Source organism: Vespa velutina, chromosome 4, assembly GCF_912470025.1.
Source record: "Vespa velutina chromosome 4, iVesVel2.1, whole genome shotgun sequence".
Lineage (NCBI taxonomy): Eukaryota > Metazoa > Arthropoda > Insecta > Hymenoptera > Vespidae > Vespa > Vespa velutina.
Genome location: NC_062191.1, coordinates 9,985,390 through 10,006,716, shown reverse-complemented (window position 1 = coordinate 10,006,716; position 21,327 = coordinate 9,985,390). Strand labels below are relative to the sequence as shown.

Sequence of the window (21,327 nt, the reverse complement as noted above, 5' to 3'; positions counted from 1 at the left end):
GTTTATCCTTTATCTTACGTTATCGCATATCATTGCAAGTTATTTACACGGAAGGATTCATAGAAGAATTCCATAGCAAATTTTCCTCTCGATGCATACTTGAGTCCGTCCTATCGACGGTATTGCCGTGGAGAAGAGCGGACTGTTTTCAAAGTCGCATTGCCGGGGGGAATATGGGGAGGATGTAGGGAGGAGAGGAAGGGTGTAGGTATCTGCCGCGTTCGATTATCGTAAAAGGCGTGCACGCGAGCGCGAGAGCGAGCGTGCGAATAGGTAAAAGGGAATTGTATGCGTGCGTCGGCAATAATAAAAGTTTACATGGTTCTCCTCCTCTTCCCCTCCTCCTCGCCTCCTCTTTTCTTCTTCTTCTTCTTCTTCTTCTTATTCTTCTCGCGAAGAAATATACTCTAATGCAGTGATATATCCGCGAGTGGCATTCTCTCTTTCCTTTTCTTTCTCTCTCTCTCTCTCTCTCTGTTATCTGTCTGTCTGTCCTCTCTCTTTTTCTCTTTTTCTCTTTCTCTCTCTTTCGTTCCTTCACGCGCTACCTACAGCAACTGGAAATACAATCGAGAGACGGGTTTGTTACCTCGGAAGAGAAACGGTGAACACGTCGAGGTGGGAAGAACAGAGGCGCCGACATTGTCTTTTTTTTTCTTTTTCTCGGTGACCCGTTTGAAAATTTCTCGGTACTCTCTTCGTTTCCTATTGAAAAAGCTTAAGAAACGTGTAGATAATACGCACAAATACGCATTTTCTCCAATCAACTCGGAATACTCGGAAAAATAATTACTTGGAACTTTTACTCGGATAACATTAAACGGAGAACAATGTATTATTATATTTATATCGGTTTTAAAAAGATCGGTTTTAAAAAGTTTTTACTTTAAATAACGAACGATACTTTCCGTTCTATTGAAAAGAAGAAAAACGCGGTATAAAAAAAAAGAAAAGAAAAAAGAAAACGCAAATGGGTTTTTACAATCTATTCGTATCTAAGAAAAATAATTACTCAGCATTTATGTTCATTGATGTAATACAAAAAAAATGTCCACTTATCTACCTAATAATTATTAACATATGCATACGTTTTAAAAAGACAACAAAATACAATGGTATTTTCCGTTCTATTGAAAAGTAGAAAACGAGTAAAAAAGAAAAAGAAAAAACGTAGATGGTTATCTCCATCTTCCCGAGTATCCGGTAAAGAAAAATAATTTATCATTCAGAAAAAAATAAATGAGAATTATTAACTTTATAAACAAATTTTTTTTAATTCGACGCCAATGAAAATGAAGCGATAAGGGAAAGTTTATAGGAAAAAAAAAAGAGGGAGAAAAAAGACAAGGAAAAGAAAATATCAAGTAGCCCTTGCTCCATGTGTCACGGGATTAAACGTTGACACTTGATAGCAGGTGAAAAAGCGATAACGTATCTATGTGGTAACTGTGCCCTAACCACCTGCGAGGATTATCTAAAGGCTCACTAGAGTTACCTTTACAAAGCTGTATAATACTATAGCTCAGCACGAGCGAATACTTTGATCACATTTTTGGTACGTGTCCCTTTTGAAGACACGCATCGTTTTACCTTTGCAGTTATCGTTCGTAGGAGCGAACGACGTCGTTTCTGTTGGATCGTTATTGAATAATAATCTGGCTGAACGTTTCACTCGACTCGGCTTACCCGCGGAGAGAGACGTCGTAACTTTGTACGCAACTTCCAACAGGAAAATAGATACATACATATCTACCTATTATATATATATATATCTATGCACTTAAAAGATTATTGAGGTTCTTGATGTTAAAAAATTGACGTATTTTGGAAATTTCTTTTGTTTTCTTTTTCTTTTTTTTTCAAAAATGGAGTAAAATAAATTTTAAAATCGATTATTCGACGTTGATAATTGTCGTTTTATTTATATAACAAAATTTTTTCCCTTTGATTCGATAACATGTGGGCTCGAAATGGTACAAGTGGTATGAAAATTCAGCACCCTAATTTCCTATAGTAATACAAATTATTAAAATTATTGTCTCGTAAAATAATGTTGAAGCTGAGTAACCTTAGTTTGGAACTAAAGCTTGTAACCAATTTTCAAATTTGGTGAGAAATAAGAAAATTAGGCCATTTTGAAAAAAAAAAATTGTCAATTTTTCGTCTAAGATATAGACTTTCAAAATTATTGAAAAAATATTAAAAATTAAAACTAAAGAAAAAACGAGTCAATATTAATTAACATTATTTCACATTATTTTACAGTACTAGAATCTTAATAATTTTGCGTTTCTACGCAAGAAATTAAGATTTGAATTTTCGTGCAAAGATCGACGCAGCTGCAGATTATTCAGTCTATACGTAACAAAATTGAATATGTACAAAATGTTTGTATATAAACAAAACATTAAAGAACAACGTGGTATTATTGATCCTTTAAATTTATATTACTCTCCTCTTGAAAAAAAAAAAAATTTTTAATTTCCTAAATCAATTTTTCGACACCGAGAATGTTAAATAAATACTTAAAGAAATACTTAATTCGAGATAAATCGAATTCTGTATAAATTCATTTCTCTGCATGTTTCCAAATTCATAGCTAATTGTATTCGAAGAAGTAAAGAAAAAGAAAGAAAAAAAATGAGAGAGAGAGAGAGAGAGAGGGAAGGATAACGAAGTATCAAATAATGGCCCTCAAGGCAGGACATTTTTCTTTGCTGAGCCCTTTAATCGGGCCCCTTCGTTAACGTGTTCTTTCGCTCCAAGAACCCCAACGAGAGAGAAACGTTCTCGAGATCGAAGTACAAGAAAAAGAAAAAAGAAAAAAAAAAAAAAAAGAACAAATAAGAATAAAAAGAACAAAAGAGAAAAAAAGGAAACAAAAAGTTACAAAAGAAAAAGAAACAAAAGAAACAAAAGAAAAAAGAGATAAATAAAAGACTGGTACAGGATGATCGGGGAGAAATGGAAGGGTCGGTGTATGACGCCATTGTTGCTTGCAAAGAAACGGAGAGGAAATAACGAGCAGGTGTACGAAGGCAATGTCCGAGAATAAGAAAGAGTCTGGACCTTTGATTTGAACTCAACTCTACGATTATTCCAACGAATACAACACGAGTAAGTACTTAGCGAGTGACTAATGAAGAACGGTAAATTTGATCATACGCTTTAAAGTTCAAAGAATTCTATCATCAATAACAAGCAGACAGGTCCGCGAATCTTTTTTCTTTTCTTTTTTTCTTCTCTCTCTCTCTCTCTCTTTCTTTCTCTCTATCTCTCTCTCTCTCTCTCCCTCTCTCTCTCTCTCTCTCTCTCTTTCTTTTCATCTTCCTTTCTTGCGAGATTCGAACTTGGCAATGTATTCCTCCAAAACTCATCAATCACTCATGATCATTACTACTTGCAAGTAAAGTTCGTTGATCGTTTAATCTCATCCTGTTTCGTAAAATAAATTTGTCATTTATTATCGTCAGCAAGGATAACTTAAAATAATTCTTATCTCGAACTACGAAGGAACAATTTCAATACGTGGGCGGTCGTTGTCTCTACTGCAACCAAGGAAAGTATTAGCGTTTTAGTGTTGGTAAAAGAGGCAATATGATCGGGCCAAAAGCAAAATACAAGCGTTCCGGACGTTCCTTGGTGGAACGTTTTATCATGCTGTGTGCCTTTCGCACAGGTTGCCTCGTTGTTGAAATTAATAAGCGCCAAATAAACGAACTTGCCAAGACAAATGATGGTGCATTGTGCAACGGATGAGTCGAGTCGTGGTTCTTTCTCTCCTTCTTTTCAACCTTCCCTCCCTCTCTCTCTCTTTTTTTCTCTCTCTCACTCTTACTTTCTCTCTCTCTCTCTCTCTCTCTCTCTCGCTCTCTCTCACTCTCACTTTTTTTCTCTCTCTCTCTCTCTCATCTTTTATTTATCTCGTTCACTTTCTAGCACGACTGGGCCAGCTTTGGAGGCCGAACGCGAGCTCGTGATTAAAAGGAGATGAACTGATATCGAGTGCACGTTCTTTCATTCGCTCTTCCTCAAACCATAACTGGGAAATCCAACGATCATCTCGGTTCGAAAGTAAATAGGAAAAAAGAAAAGAAAAAGAAAAAAAAAAGAGAAACTAGAGCAACGACAAATAAAAAAAGACCTAGGAAAGATCGCTAATTTAGTTTCAAGTCTTCTTCGAATTTAAAAGAGAAAACGTGCTGTCGCGTTCCAAGCTTTCAAGGTTACCATGAACGCACGCAACTCTTTAACCGCAATTAAGGACTTCGTTCGATGCTCGTTAGCTTCCTCGAAGGGTATACCGTGCGTTAAACGCTCCAACAGAAAAGTTCTGATAATCTCACGTTTACTACTTGGAATACGTGGTACCTAAAATCAGAGAATCCAATCCGTCTTCTGTCGGGAGTTAAACGGGGCCTTTCGTTATCTTCGAACCTTCTAATTGGATGATTCGCCATTAACGGAAATCGCGAGAGTCGCCACTCATCTGGCAGTGAAGTCGGTCTTGCGATTCAAACTCACGATTAATTCAGGATTAACCAGTTTCGTAGCCATTAAGAAGAAATTTTCTATATAGCCGTTCTATTTTTCGACCATAAAGTATTTAACGTAATTTACGATTTACTCATGATCTTATCATTTTATTTAAAATAATTCAAAGCAAAATACGTACATATATTATTTGTTTAATAATATTGAATAAAGTTAATATTGTCTCGGTAATAATTATTATCATCATCGATTATAAATATTAAAGATTTCTTTTTATAAATTAAAAATATTATTATTACCGAGTAATAAATATTAAACGAGATTTCTTTTACGAATGGAACGCACCTTGTCGAAGGACTTATGGGCGATCGAATAAACGACGAAAACCGAGCTTCCAATAGCTCGCACACGATACAAGTCGTGGTACTTGTTCCTCGTCGTGACAGAGAGAGAAAGAGAAAGAGAGGGAGAGAGAAAGAGAAACAGAGAGAGAGAGAGAGAGAGAGAGAGAGAGAGAGAGAGAGAAACAGAGATACTGGTAAGAGGCCGTATTGATACTTACTCGCCGAGTGATCTATCACCGTTTAATAGTCACGAACTTTGTTGTCAATTCCAGTACAAGTTGCTCCACGGGGGAATTTATTCCGAGTTTAAAGAAATCCTTTCTTTATATACCGGCGTTCGATTTTCTTCTAATCTTTCATCTATATTTTCCTACGTATCCCATTGCAATTTATATTAATACTAAGAGAATCGCTAATACCTGCTATAAAATGTATCTTTCGCGGTACAACAAAAATAAAAAAAGATCGATTCTCGTTCGATCCAATTTTAACATAATTACGATCGGTTTCGCTTCACTAACATCAGTCATCCTCCAGTTCGTACGGACCATTTCAATCTCCTGTGAGAGTAACGATGAAGCATGAATACCCTGTGGTTCCGTTCGATTAGTCGTTAACGACGCAAACGGAGCTATGGAGCTACATAGCTCTGGTTCTCTTCTGCATCCTCATAAATCAAACGGCAAACCGATTTTCATTAAAAAACAAACGACAATCCTCGATCGATGTGGATGAATGAAAAGTTTCCATTCGAGAAGAATCAAAATTTGATTTGAACATTTAATGTTCTTTTTTCGTTCTAAAACTTGTAAAAAAATGTTTTGTATATTATTTACAAACGTACAATACAAATATCTTTGCTTAAGTAAGTACGTTTCCTGTCACCGAGAAATTGATATATTTTGGAAATTTTTTTTCAGCAAGGAAATAAAATAAATTGGAAAATTAATAATTCGACGTTATTAGTTGTTACTGACATTTTATTTGTATAAAAAAAATTTTGTCCATTCAACTTGATTACATACAAGCTATGTAATTTGCAACCGTGTCAAGCGCTTGTACGAAATTTTTCTGTAGAAACACAAAATTATTAAAATTGTAGTATTGTTTTGTAAAATAATGTCCAAAATTAAAATTTGGAAAAAAGAGGAGTGACAATTTTTCGTTTCAAATTTAAACTTCTAAATTTATTGGGAAAAGGTAAAAAAATAAAATTTAAAAAAAAAATAACGATCCAATTTTTAATGCAACATTATTTTACAAGACAGTACTGGAATTTTAATAATTTTGTGTTTCTACACTGGAAGTTAAGATCGACACGACTGTAAATTGTAATAGAATTGAATATATAAAAATTTTTTATATAAATAATATATCAAGAAACAAGGTGAAATAATTGATTTTTCAATTTTATTTTATTACCTTTTTTGCAAAAAAAGAATTCTCAATAATTTTCTTAAATGCTATCAATTCTTAGGCGCCGATATGTAACCTCATAATTAGCTTAAATAAAATTATTTCTAACGGAGAAAAGCAAGGTTATTAGCGGCGAGATATCGTCGTTAATTAAAGAGCGTAAGCACAAATGATATGATGCGGAATGAATAGAACAATTTTCAAGCAGGATAGAAATAACTGTAACTACTTAGATATACGATTGTCTTGTCGCTAAACATAATTTCAGAGCGGATATAATATTTTAAAAGGAAGTAACATGCGCTTTCTTTTAGAACGGGCAACGTGTATGTGTGTGTGAGTATATGTACTATAAATCTCTTTCAATGTTTTTCTTAGCACAAAATTTTACGCCGGGTGAACGTCTTATAACGATCTCTTTTTTTTTCCCTCTTTTTCTTTTTATCTTTTTTCTGTTTCACTTTTCTGTTTCTTTTTCTGTTTTCTTTTTTCTTTCTCGTGAAATACTTTCGTGTAGATAAAAGTCTCTTGAGAGTAGAGGTGAGACATTTTATCGAATATAAAAAACAAATCTTAAAGTCCATTTGAAAGTATAATCATTGAAAGTATTTCTTACTAGCGGATAATACTTCTAAAAATAATTATTTAAGAACATAGTTCAACTATCTGAGAATATGGTTTTATTATCTGAGAGAATGGTTAAATTATCTGAGAGAATGGTTCAATTATCTGAGAGCATGATTCAACTATCTAAGAGCAAATAAAAATACGTCTTGGAATATTCTCAAATGGAGAGAGAAGAATATTACTATCGGAGAATTCTCTCAAAAATATGAATCAGTTTAGTCAGTTATCTATTTGAGAGTAAAATTATCGCGAGAGTATTTCTTGCTAGTGGATATTGCATTTAAGAGTAACTATCTGAGAGTATGGTTCAACTATCTGAGAGTATCATTCAACTATCTGAGAGCATGATTCAACTACCTGAGAGCAATTACATCGTGACATGTTCTTAAACATAAATAAAAAAAATTTTACTATCAAAGAGCTCTCAAAAATACGAATCAATTTCGTATTCTGAGATTAGTAGCATGAAAATGACTGCAAAGAAAATATGAGACAGACTTTCGAATTAATAATAATAACAATATATGAAGTAAATTCAACTATAGTCGTTATTTCGCACTTATCCCAAAAGAAATAGAAGAACAGACAAGGAAAAGGAACATAGACGAATTTCCATTAAACACTGAGAATTTTATCTGATAATAAACTACTCGATGAATATACTAACAATCATCTGATAGTGAAAATTGTCAAAGTTGCTCCTGTAATCAATTCAAAATTTGACAATATTCTTGAGAACAACTAATGCAAGAAAATAGACGACTGTCATTCTTAATGCCTCTGATCGAGAATAATTTCTTACTACTAATCAATTCGATGCTACGAGACGAAATCTTGTGAGAAATAAAAATGACTTTCTTCCTTTTTTCCTTTCCTTTTTTCTCTTTTTTTTTTTTTTTTTTTTTTTTATTTCATTTCTCTAACTTGTAAAATAACTAAATACCTTAGCTATAACGAAAGATAGTCTTTTCATTTTTCACTGGAGAATTTCTTTCCTCGAAGTCCCCCGAAGCGTGGAAAGTGTGAACGAGGAGAATAAAAGGTCGATGGTGAGTTCGATTATTTCGAAGGACGTATCGATAAGGCAACGACCGGATATATCTTTATCGAATCTCTTTGCTTCGCTAACGCTATATCTCCTTTGCTGTACTAAGAGTCCTTCGATTTGACCTCACAAGTCATCCTTCTCTTTGGCGATTCGATAATAATTATCAACCTCCTAGCTGCGGCAAAAGGAAAGAAAAGAAAAAAAAAGAAAAGAAAAGAGAAAAGAAAAAAGAAAAGGCAAGTTGATCGCACGTATAAAGAAAAACTAAGTACGCGAAACAATGAACGAGAGATCGACGACAATGACGACGACGACGACGACGACGAAGAAGTCGAAGACGACAAAGATGGCGACGACTCTGACCTCGTTCACGACGTCCCTCCCTTTTATATCGTTGTTAAACGCTTTAAGAGACGACCTTGCGCATAATAATTATAAAAAATGTTCGCTCCAAGAAAATGTTCGTCTCTTGGCACAGTCAACGTTCGGACGTGAAAACTCCAAGTAATGTCTCGTTAGAACGAGTTAAATTTAAAACTCGGCTCCGTTCAACTCGAATTATGGCAATGTGCATTGATAGTAACTGCACGCGAAGGAAATGTATTCTAGTTGAATAAAACATCGGTTGGATCTTTCAAAAAGTTCTGATCAGTCTGGAGTACTAATATAGAGATAAGCTACGAGATAAGCTATCAATCTAGACATTTTCTATCAAAGATTTTATCGGAGAATGTTTAGAGCGAGAGAGAGAGAGAGAGAGAGAGAGAGAGAGAGAGAGAGAGAGAAGTAGAAAAAGAAAAAAAGAAAAGAAATGAAGAAGAAGGTAAGACGTAAGTACATTCACATATATAATATATATATATATACATACTTAAGTATCACTTCACGACGTCCCTCGAAGGACATCGATGATCTTGAAGGATCCTCTTCAAGAAGAAGTAAAGGAAAAAAAGAAAAAAGAAAGAAAAAAGAGAGAAAAAAAATTCCACTTGATTGCAAATTACTGAGTACTTATGAAGAGAAGAACCGAAGGTGAACCTAATTTTCACCGCGAGGAAAAAGAATTTTCGACGCCATTAGCGGCGTTATTAAGAGAATCTTGGGATGGTAGGAGCGTGACGGGCAGGTGTGTACAGGGCGTTGCAAAAAGCGCAACGAGACCTACGACGATTTTATCGAAGGCAAGAAAACCTGTTAGAAGAAGTGTTATTGCGATGTGCCAGTGTATCTATATGTACGATCGCTAATAAATTCCAGCGAGGCTGAACCATGCGGCTTCTCTTATTTTCCATGGCTTCCTTCTTCCACGTCTACCCCCTCTTGGTTTCTTCTTTCTCTCTCTCTCTCTCTCTCTCTCTCTCTCTCTCTTTCTCTCTCTTTCTCTCTTTTATGTGGCTCCCGCCTCACCGTATGATCTACGACCCTCCTTTTTCCTCCCTCTCGTCGATCCTCGTCTTTCTAGTCTCCTATCTCTCCATAGAGTTCACGCCCAAGACCTTTTTCACCCCTCCGACGATCAGCAACCTTCTTAGTATATTTTCTAACTCGCGATTACTCACCCGTGAGCATTCAATTTACTTCAACCATCTTTTTCGTCTTATCTTTTGTATCAAAGATTTTGATAACATTTTTCCATCGATCGATTCAACTATTAAACGTCCTGTATAACGTTCGTTAAGTTTTATTTTTTCTTTTTTTTTTTTTTTTTTTTTTTTTTTCATCATCGAGCTAATAGAAAATCTCTTCTATAATCTTGAAATTCGTCCTGTATAATGTCCTATATAACGTTCGAAAGTTTTTTTTTTCTTTCTTTTTCTATTAATTCGATTATCATCCCTCTTTCATGATCTCGAAATTCGTCGTCATCGTCATCGTTGTTTTATATCTTTCATGGACATCTTATCTTACGTTTTGCATTGTGAAATAATTATGGATAAAAATTATAAATAAAAAGAAAACGAACTCGATCTTGTCAAAAAAAAAAAAGATACATTTGTATACATTTCGCGAGATATAAAATTCAATTGATTAACCTACTGACTATTTCGATAAATAAACGATTACGAAACGATAAAACGTGCTAAGAATTTTAATTACTTTTAATCGATCCGATCGATATCAAGGACATAATATGCTACTGACCTTTTGGAAACTTAGTCAACTTGATCGTCGATGATTATTATTCTTAACTGGTACAGCTAAATGTGATCACGAATTTATTACACGAATGATTTTGTGCCTCGCCTTTTTTACTTTTCTAAAGAAAGTTTAGTTTCTATATTTGTCTTAAATATATTAAGAAATAAACTTAAGATAACATATACTCACATTAGCACATAGTCGACAACCTTCGGTTGATATAATTTATATAACATGTGAAGGAGAAAATATGATAACTAGCCGACCTCGATTTGTTTACGTTCGATATAAACTAATACGATCAGTGTAAACAAATGGTTAATTAATCGTTATATTGAAAGATAGATTGTGAGAGAGAGAGAGAGAAGAGAATTTTTTAACTTGACCAATGGCAAGACGATCGGAAAGGAGGTTCGAATAAAAGCGTAGGAGGTGAATACATAGAGATACCGTGTTCAGTGTTGTCGATATGATTTGTCGTATACCAGGATTTTATCTACGATCGCAAAGAAATAAAATGTTCCGCTTATTTATTTTAGAAACGAGTGTAGCTATTAAAATTGTTTTATATTAGATAACACGAACTACCAAGGGTACCAATTCAAAGCTTGCTACGTTCCAATGATTTTATCGACTTTTCTTTTTTAATTACGATCAGAATCCATTGCTTGCTCGTATACTCGACACGAATCCTGAATCTATTGAACGTGCTTGTTATACCTATGGTAACTTCAAATCCACGGAGAAAGGACGATCCCACGAGCTGAATAACCTTCCGTATTGTAAAACCATAAAAATAGATAACACTGATAAGAGTTATTTTTTTTTGTTAGTAAAGTTTCTTGACTTTCTCTCTACCAAACTCCTTTTGATATTAATTAATTCAATGTACAGTTACTTGGCTCGATTATTTCTACAAATGTATATATATATATATATATATATATATATATATATTAATTTTATATATACATAATATTATATTATATTATATATATTAATATTATATATATAAATATAAATAAATATATATATTAGTTCAATGAAATTTCTATGATCATGTGATATTAAAAATAACAAATTGAAGTATCAAAAAGGTATCATTACATTATTGTTTTCATTATGTACTTCATTAAAAGAAGAAAGAAATTGTTTTCGATGAGCACGACGAGTAAGAGCGCACGTGCGTCACACGCGTAGGTTTCACTTCTTATACGAGCTCTCGATCGGTTACTCTCGTATGTATTAACTTTTTAACATGTTGCTCGGGTGATGCGGGGGCGGTATGTTTCCGGTGATGCGCGTACACTCGAAAAAGAAAGAGAAAGAGAAAAAGAACGAAAAGGAAGGTACTCAGATACTTATGGCGTGGGTGAACGAGAACAATAATAGCAATTTGACGGACAACGTTAAATTTTGATCTCGTCGAAATAAACGGATCTCTTTTCTAAATACTAATAAGTAATCGATTATACGATACGAGCTTTTAAACTAGCTTTTATCCTGTTATTTAGAAACGGTTATAACAAATCGTACGACAAAATATATATGGACGTTCATACTTACGTCTTACGTTTAACGTCATGAACCGAGCTCCTGGGAGTTCCAGCTTGGTCATCGTAACGTCCGATACTTTATGCGTCGATATGACGCACCTTGAATGCATTTGAAAGCGTCGAACATGCCGCGTAACTTCTTGGTAACCAAGAGGTAACCAAGTTCGTGCTACCAACCTAAGTACCCGTATTTACATTTTCAAAGGTTTAAAGGCAAATCGAACTGTCATATTTTAATACGCCTTGTAATTATTGAAATAGATAAATTTTCTAATTGATACATCCTATAATTATTGAAATAGACAAATTTCAATAATCGCCGATTACGCCGATCGTCGATTCATCAGATGTAATGTTCGACATATGTAGGTATATCATTATTTACAATAGCTTCGGAATTGGTATGCAAAGAGCATTAGTGTAAGTAGTCGCGTACTTTGGATCATGAAGTTACGCACTTACATTAAAGAAAGAGAGAACCTTGACGGATCGGCGTTAATGGGGAATATGGAAGTGCAAACAGATACGTTTCGTTTACCTTAAAAGATCGTTCGAAGGTTTCTTTAATGACCAACGACACCTGTTTAAGTGCGTTAATGAGAAACGTTCGTGTAGTTTCTTACGCGCTACGTACCCAATGGGTTTACGTTGGAAAGAAGGAATATTTAAGGAGAAAAAAATTATATATATATATATATATACAAAAAATAAAAAAATAAAAAAAAAAACAAAAAATATCGCGCGTAAATATAGCTCGTCACTCGGAAATCTATGATCGTCTGAGAACGATTACCACTGAAGGTTCTTATTGGCGACGTCGCCGTAATAACTGAAGAAAACACCGGTGAAACACGTTGTATTTCATTGCCAATGAGAAATTCCAAAGGTAGCGGTGCGTTAACGTGCGTAAGGTATTTGATAAATTAAACTTGAACTCACAGTAAATTGATTTTTTTCTCACTTACTTAATATTCATATACATATTATATATATATATATATATATATATATATATATATATATAAATGGCGATGCAAATGGATGATTTTTTCTTAAAATAATGAATTTTCAAAAGACGTTAATAAAATTGATTCAATTATAATAAATTATACATTCCTAAACATAATCGTACACAATGACATTCAAAAGTCTTATTCTACTCATCTGTTGTTTTATCGTGATAAAAATATAATATATTTTTTCAACATCCCTTAATAATACATAATACATTCATGAATGATATACAGAAGCAGTCATGGAGAAAACAAACGTGTAATAATGGGAAATATTACAAGCTAGATGTGCACAACTCATAGTTTATTAGAATTCTAATTAAACTATTATCATTTTTTAATTAGAATAAAATTCACGGTATTATTTTGAATCCTATGAAAAGTATTCGACTATGTAATGAATTCCAATTGTCAAAGATCGTCGAAATTTAAAAATACATCTATATAAGTATACTATAAGTTAAAGAAAGAGAGAGAAAAAGAGAGAGAGTGGGAGAGATAAATGTGAAAGATATATATATATATATATATATATACATATAGAGATAAAAAAAAATAAAAAGATAGAAAGAGAAAGATAGAGTAGCAAGTAATTATCTAAGAGGAAGCTTTTTCCAGTCATTGCGCTACCGGCAAAGAAAGCATCGGCTCCAACAATTTTACAACCTTGCACCTAGTAAAAGAAAGAGAAAAAGAAAGAAAAAGAGAGAGATAGAACGAGAAAGAGATAGAGAGAGAGAGAGAGAGAGAGAGAGAGAGAGAGAGAAAGCTTCCGCTTTGCGAACCATGCTTGTCGTTGCATCCTCTCGACTTTCACCAAGCCAACGGTATGATGAATTCCGAATAGGAACCACAACCTGCCTCAAGTTTGTTCTTTGGAACCTCGTTGCTGTCTAAAAATTTACTTCGTTCTCTATAATCTCATTCATAATGATCTCCAAAATTCCTTCATGTTTATCTTTTATACGATCGAATCTGTATATAAATTAATAACTTCATATTATTGTTGAGAAATATGAAACTACACCAAACACATACAACATATATAACTGTTGCCACATACTACAATTATATAACATACAGCATCAAAATCTATTAGTATTAAAGTTGACTCACATAGATATTAGTACGTATAGATTAAAAAGATACACTCCTTTAAATCTTATAAAAAGATATACTAACTAAATCTAATATTAAATTATAGCGGTATACCGGTAATCACATACAATTTTCAGGCATAAATAGAATGAAGTAATGTAACCACTATAAGTTACTTCACACGCTATAATATAATGTCATGAGATTTACTTATAATTCCATAAGAGAAATTGATTGTAAATACTTTGTTAATTAAAAAAAAATATATATATATTATTGTCGATTAATTGGATATCCTATGTATACATACATATACACATACATATACATGTACATATATATATTTGTTATAATAGAAAGACGGTCCTTGAATTTTCACAGGACATTAAGCGGAATCGTATTATCTAATTTCAATGGCGTTTGCCCATCGAGACGCAGCAGGCAGAAAGGATTAAAGTGGTACGTAGATATCAAAGGAAGCGACCGCATGTTGTCGTGTATTTCAGTAGCTCGCTACAACTTGTAATCGTTGAACGTTGTAAATAGGGATCTTTGCCGACGAGCAAGATGCTGATGCTGCTACTCGAGAACTGCTGCTACTGCTACTGCTGCAGCTGATTCTGCTACTGCTGTTGCTGTTGTTGCTGCTGTTGCTGCTGTTGCTATTGGTACAGCTCCTACTACTCGGTTAATAATTTTTATCTACTAAAATCCGATAGAATCGGTATTACTGGCGTTTACGCGCTCCTTGTATTAGAGAGATTACGTTACTATATACCGTATTTAAAGGCTCCCTTCTATCTGTCTGCGTACCTTTGAGACTTGAAAATAAAATCGAGTGGACACTGGCTCGACTCTTGGCGAATAGCTATGTATCTAACGTCTATCGAATCGACGTTTTTATTTAAATTCTCCACTTTTTCTTTTATTCTTTTTATTCCTTTTATTATCTTTTCTTTTTTTTTCCTTTCTTTCTACAACACACGAGATACCTGGCAGTCAAATATTTCATTTTCTTGCATATTTTTTATTTACTTTTTTTTTTGTTTCTTTCTTTTTTCTTTCTTTTTTTCCTTATATGGATAACATTACGAGTACATACGCATTGGGTGGTCCAGAACGATCGCAATAGTTATACAATCTTACCTAGTTGCTCGCGATTACATTGAATTCAATTTCTAACTTTCCAACATAATGTCATAGAAATCGTTACGAGGGTAGGGAAGGATCGGGAAACGGAGAAATCGCATCACGGAGCGAGTCGCGTCTTGGTGCAACGTTGGGTCGTCCCTGAGAATATTTGCGGGGTCAGCTTTCACCGGGCCGCATCCGTCCTATGTAAGCTGTTAGCTGTTAGAGTCAAGGGGAGAAGAAAAGAGTTAGCTTCGGGATCTAACGTCGCCGGGCCATTTGCGAACCGTTGCCTTTCAAAAAGTAAATAAAACTGACGGTCGTGAACGGCGATTTTGCTTTTCATGTCGAGTAAAAGAGAGCGAGACGGAGACAGACAATAAAAGAAAGAGAGAGAAATAAAGAGAGAGAGAGAGAGAGAGAGAGAGAGAGAAATAAAGAGAGAGAGAGAGAAAGACCTCTTCCTCGGGCATCGGATATTATCGTGCATGGGAACCGTTAGGTGAAAGGGAATCGTAAGAGGTGCTCGCGGTGATTCGAAGAGACGCTTTTGCGAACGGCCGAGCACGAGCACGAGCACGAGCACGAGCACAAGCACAAGCACTGTCTCTCGCAATTCACCAACCGGTAGGTAGTAGGTAGGTAGGTAGGTAGGTAGGTAGGTAGGTAGGTAGGTAGGTATACACCTTCGATATACGAGCCAAAAGATCATAATTTATGATGACCGTTCTCGTTCGAACTATTCCCAATTCTTTGCGTCGACATGCGTTTGAATAACGCTAATGGACGGCGATGTTTTGATCGGCCTGGTAAACCTTTTAATCATTTCATACATTTTCTGCGATTCGATTCTTTAAGATCCGATAAAAATATTAGGTTAAACAATAATACGAACGACTAAGATACGTTCTATCCTACAAATAAATTCAATTTCTTATCTGAACTTTAAAAAATTAGTAATATAACTTCGAAGAAGTTACTTTTTCGCGAGCAAGGACACTTGATTCATATATATATATATATATATTCACTTACGTATGTAAATCATTGAACATTAATTAATAAAAACGATAATAGTCCCATCCAATAGATCACACATTTAATAAGAAATATACAATAATTGATGCAATATATTATATTTATGATAAGTCTTTCTCGTCAATGTCGATTGTCGATTATATGTCGAATAATTTTTTCATGAAAAAATCTTCATGATCGGGAAGAAGGGGGTGAGGCGAGTGATACAAGATCTATAATATGGAGAGAAAGAAGATTGGATTCGAGGGAAGGAGCGTGTGTATAGAGCGCAAGATCGTTGCTCACGCAGTATGGAGGAGAGAAGGTGAAAGGAATTTATGCGAACACAGCTCCCACCCGTTACTTTACTCACTATACTCGCTTGTTAGGTGCATGAGAGTGAATGCGCGCACGCGCGCACCCACATGCTCATAAGAGTATAGAGCACTAAACATACGTTAAAAGAACAAATAATTAATCTGAATGACGATATTCAATAAGCATAATTGATATGGCCCACCGCGTCGGCCTCCCCGAGCGCTGAGAAGAAGTACGAAGATATGTGTAAGTACTTATGCGAGTATATAGCAAAAAGTCTACCGATGACGGAGACATCGTGCGGAGAGAGAGAGAGAGAGAGAGAGAGAGAGAGAGAGAGAGAGAGAGAGAGAGAGAGAGAGAGAGAGAAAGAGAAAAGAAGCCGCCGGCGTAGCCGTGAAATACGAGCTCTGAGCAATTAGACCTTCTCGATATGAAAATTCTAACCCGACCTTAGTTCGTGTTCCAATCTTACATCACACAACATTCTCGCGAAATTATTATTTTCAATGTTAGATCTATTTATATTTGCTTAGACAGTTTTTTAGATAATTTTGTGTAATAACATAACTAAACGTACAATGACGAAATATAATAATGTATATATAAGGTATATATATATATATATATATATATATATATATATATATATATATAAGGTATATATAAAGTATATATAATATAGGTATATATGAAAGTATATATATACAATATATATAAGGTATATATAATATAGATGTATATAAGAGTATATAATACACATAAATTGTATATACAAATATATATATATATACAATTGATCGAAGAAGACGTTCTCCAATCTTCTTTCGATGACTCTACAAAAAATGATTATTGCTTTCTTGTACGAATGTTCTATAGGTACTTGAGGAATGAAAAGAATACAAAGATGATACATATGAGAGTTCAAAGATCAAACACCTTGAGATCTCTCGGGCTTGCTTGCCAACGTTATGTTAGCAATTAGTAATCGAAAAGTATTCACTCGACGTCAGGAACATCGTTGAAAGTGCGAAACGCATTTCCTAAGGTCAACGAGGTCCGACGGATAGACCGGTGATAAACTCTAACCTATGAATCTCATATATTAAATGGAATCTTGAAAAGAAAAAAATAAGAGTGATAAAAAAGGACGATGAATAGGGATGCGTCCTTACGCTATATCCTTCGTAATTATTCATAGAAAAAAAAGGTATCTCACCTGTGGTTCGTTCTTGGTAACGTTACTTGTACAAGTACCTGTGTACCCATAACTGGCAAACCAAATGCACTTTGCATTGGAAGCGTACCAGAGTCTTTTGCGTATATGTTAGAACTACGTACCGACACCTGCTTTATTAAAGCGCTCGTATCTTCCATACAGTTCGCTTTAACCGAGGGTACCTTTCCTGGAAAAATGTTGGCTAAATTATCGCCATGAACGCTGTCGTACGTAGGTATGTATATTTTACAAGCAGCCGGACGATGCGAACTTTGCCCGAAGGGGAGAAGTACCAATAGAAGGAGGGAGCGAGAGAGAGAGAGAGAGAGAAATAAAAGAATAAGAAAGAGAATATTTATAGTTTAAGGTGACAACCCTTAGGACTGTATAGGAAAGAGCCATAATAATGAGAAAGAAGCAAAACCATATGCAAAGTAAGAAAAACAATTACAAGATATATAAAATGGTGTTAACGCTTTCATAGTAAAAATAGTGAAAGTCTTACCCTATTGGTGAAGAAACAGACGTGGAAGGTCCTCTTCCTTCGAAGATCTTTCTTTAAAGTGCGAATAGGGAGAAGATTCGAGAAAGTAGTCCTTCGACTACAGCCGGTGAACATTATGGTTATAACACTAACTTTTCTGTAATCGTAAATCCCACGCAATGGGGCAAAGGCGAGGCCGCGAGCTCACTTCTAATGGTCATAGCTTGTCGTCGGTAATATCAATGAAGCGCAGGAAATGTCTCGGCAATGGAAAACCGTAAACGTGTTTTAAAATCGTGTTACGTGTCATACATTCTCTTCGGTTAAAACAAATTTCGTTAGAATCGAGGAACCCCGTACTAAAATTGAGAAAGTTTAGAAACGTAAATTTTATAAAGGATTTGTTTTTGTTCGATCTTTTTGTTTGTATTAAAAAATTGGACTGTCCAATAAGTGAATCACTTCTATAGGTAAAAATACAAATACAACGATATCTAATGAAACTTGTTTAGTTTTATGGATAGATATGTTAAAACGTTGCATTCGATTGAGTCTCTTTATAAATGTTTTTTTTTTCTTTTTTTTTTTTTTTTTTTTTTTTTTTAATGATTCATTTCAATTTTTGCTTTTTCGACTTTTTTGCCTCATTGAAAATAGAGGAAAGTAATCTGCATGAATTTTTCGGACTACCCAATAGATCGATATCTCGATAATTAGCAATATCGTAAAATGAAATTTTTTTTCGGTGAAAAGGAATATCTCGCTTAAAAGTCTTCAAAAATATAAGATGTAGATAGAAAACTTTTCATACACTCAAGATTTTATCTTGCTCCTGCAAATATGAAATTAAATTGATATATGTATCTCGATAATTAATTACTAATATTATAAAATAAGACTTTTTTTCTACGAAAAAGAATATCTCACTTAAAAATCTTCAATAATCTTAATCTTAATACTGACTATTTTCTCACGAAATTTTGCTTAGAATATCTTCCGTTTTAGAAAAGCAATCGTATATCTCACTTAAAAATCTTTAAAAATATAAGACATAGATTTTCGAGATTTCATCTTGCTTCTTCAACTATAAAATTAAATTGATATATCTCGATAATTATTAATATTATAAAATAAGATTTTTTTTCTATGAAAAAGAATATTTCGCTTGAAAATCTTCAATAATCTTAATCTTAATTTTGACTATTTTCTCACGAAATTTTGCTTAGAATATCTTCCGTTTTAGAAAAGCAATCGTACCATCTACCTTAAGAACGGAAGACATACGGGACTCTTCCGCGAAGCGGAAAGTCGGCGAGCTCCGCAGAAGTTACGAAACGACATTGTTCCATGAAGGAGCCCCGTCGTTTCCTCGGCAAGACCGTAAACGTATGTACAGTACATAAAGGGCTTCTAATACTTTATACAGACGTACGGTTATGCGATTATGCGCGCAACCGACGACAAGAGAAATAAATTATCACGAGCGAGAGTGGGAGACAAATAAGCACGAGTGTTAAATGTGCAAAAGGGAGAAGAACGAGTGTATGATCGATGAAAGACTTTGAGATATGCAACGATCTCGCCTCCGGTTTAATAATAATTTCAATAACTTCTTTTTCGTGTCTTTTTCCTTTTTGTTTTCTTCCTTTTTTATTTTTCATATTTTTCTTTTTCTTTTTTTTTTTTTTTTTTTTTTTTTTTTTTTTTTTTTTACGCAGTCATGTCGCAATCTCAAATCGAATTCAATAAATCAACAATTTTTACAAATCGAAATTTTTACAATAAGTAATCTTTTTGATCGTATAGTCATTGATTCGAAACGATTAAAATCAAAATACACGGTATACTTTAGGTACGTATCGCTCGACTTACATCGCGAATGACGGAAGATACAAGAGAGAATGTTAGTATTATTGATCTCCGAGTTGGATCTTCTTTTATCATTCCCACGAGCGAGAAAGGAGGAAGTAACGGTAACATCCTTTAGCGATGGTCAACACGATAATTTTGACATACGGACCGATCTTTTGGAATTAATGGTTCCTTCGTGTTACACGATCCATCCGTTCGAACTCGCGTTAGAATTTACGCGAACGTTCATCTGGTAACATAATAAAAGAAAGAAAAAGAAAAGTATCATTGTTAGACTCGTTACGGTGGATCGAGCACTAGACCACGAATCTAATGAACGATTGGTTATTCGACGTAACATTATATACCGTTGAGCTTCGTAAAAAATTATGAATGTATTTCATACCTCAGTCATTGTCATTCGATAATATTATATAGAAAAAAAAAAAAAAAAGAAAGAAAGAAAGAAAGAAAAAGAAAACGAAAATTTCCATTAGTCCTTGAAAAACTTGTTGTAGGTATCGGCCGGGCGTTAACTTAACTACACGAAGATTGTAAGAAGAAATACGAAGAGCGGTTTCTTCTTAAACGAAAGAAAGATAGGACGTTAATTGCGAGCCGGTTTGCCAATAGTGAATTTTTCCTATAAACGATAGCCTAATTCGGAGGGTTTTATCCCTGAGGGATGACCCCTAAGAGGACCTTTAACTATGAGGTAGACAGCGATATACCCGCATCATCTTGCTAGTGAAATCCATGGGAAACTCGCGCATGATCGCGGGATAGATCCCGCGTTGATCTCACGTAGAAAGGATATTCGAGATACCCGCATGTAACGTAAAGTATATATATATATATATGCACATATGTGCGTGCGTGTGTGTACGTTTGTGTGAATAAGGAACATGTGGACGCGTTGCGACTTATCGTACGGCGTCTAACGTGTTCCAAGTTTTACCAGTGGCTATGTGCACATATACACGAAGTACCTACGAAAGAGTAAAGCCTATCATCATTCGAGAGAAAACTAACTGAACATAGCAATTAAATAAGAAAGTACAATATACGTGTTAACAAAGTGACGTAACTCCATTATCCAAAGAATAATTCATCAGATTTTATTGATATAGAGAGATTAGAAAAGAGAGGCGAAAAGTTTTTCAAAAGATCGTAATCAGAACGATCGATAAATAATTTTCTTAATTTAAAACTTTCCTACGGTTTAGAGTTTGCAAAATTATTCATTTGAAATTATTATATACTTTTGCGCAAACGAATAACAGTTTCCAATCGCAAGAATCGAAATTTCAAACATTTCGAAATCGAAATCGAAATCGAATACTTCATTTCAATAATAGATTTCAATAGAAATTTCTAGCGAAATCTAAGACGGTAAAACGCCTAGAAACGTTCGGAACGTCTAAGGTTAACCTTTAACCCTTTGACGATTCGTCTCTCCTCTCGAACGTGTCCGTGCGTCTAATCGAAGCGATTCGTTCCACGCTTACTCGTTATACTCTCGGCTTTCCCTGAAAGAAATTTCGCTATTTTTGCACCGTGAATAGAAAAATA

General features: G+C 34.4%; 1 protein-coding gene and 1 long non-coding RNA gene across 4 annotated transcripts in view; both read right to left on the bottom strand.

Annotated features, from left to right (window-relative positions):
* Positions 1 to 21,327, bottom strand: part of LOC124948311 (serine-rich adhesin for platelets-like) — a 131,313-nt gene that overhangs the window by 52,561 nt on the left and 57,425 nt on the right. The gene's annotated exons all lie outside the window — the stretch shown is intronic.
* LOC124948326 overlaps positions 13,206 to 21,327 on the bottom strand; it is a 46,501-nt gene continuing 38,379 nt past the window's right edge. Inside the window, exon 4 of the long non-coding RNA XR_007100675.1 lies at positions 13,206 to 15,085. This is a non-coding gene — a long non-coding RNA (uncharacterized LOC124948326). The remainder of the gene's footprint in view (positions 15,086 to 21,327) is intronic.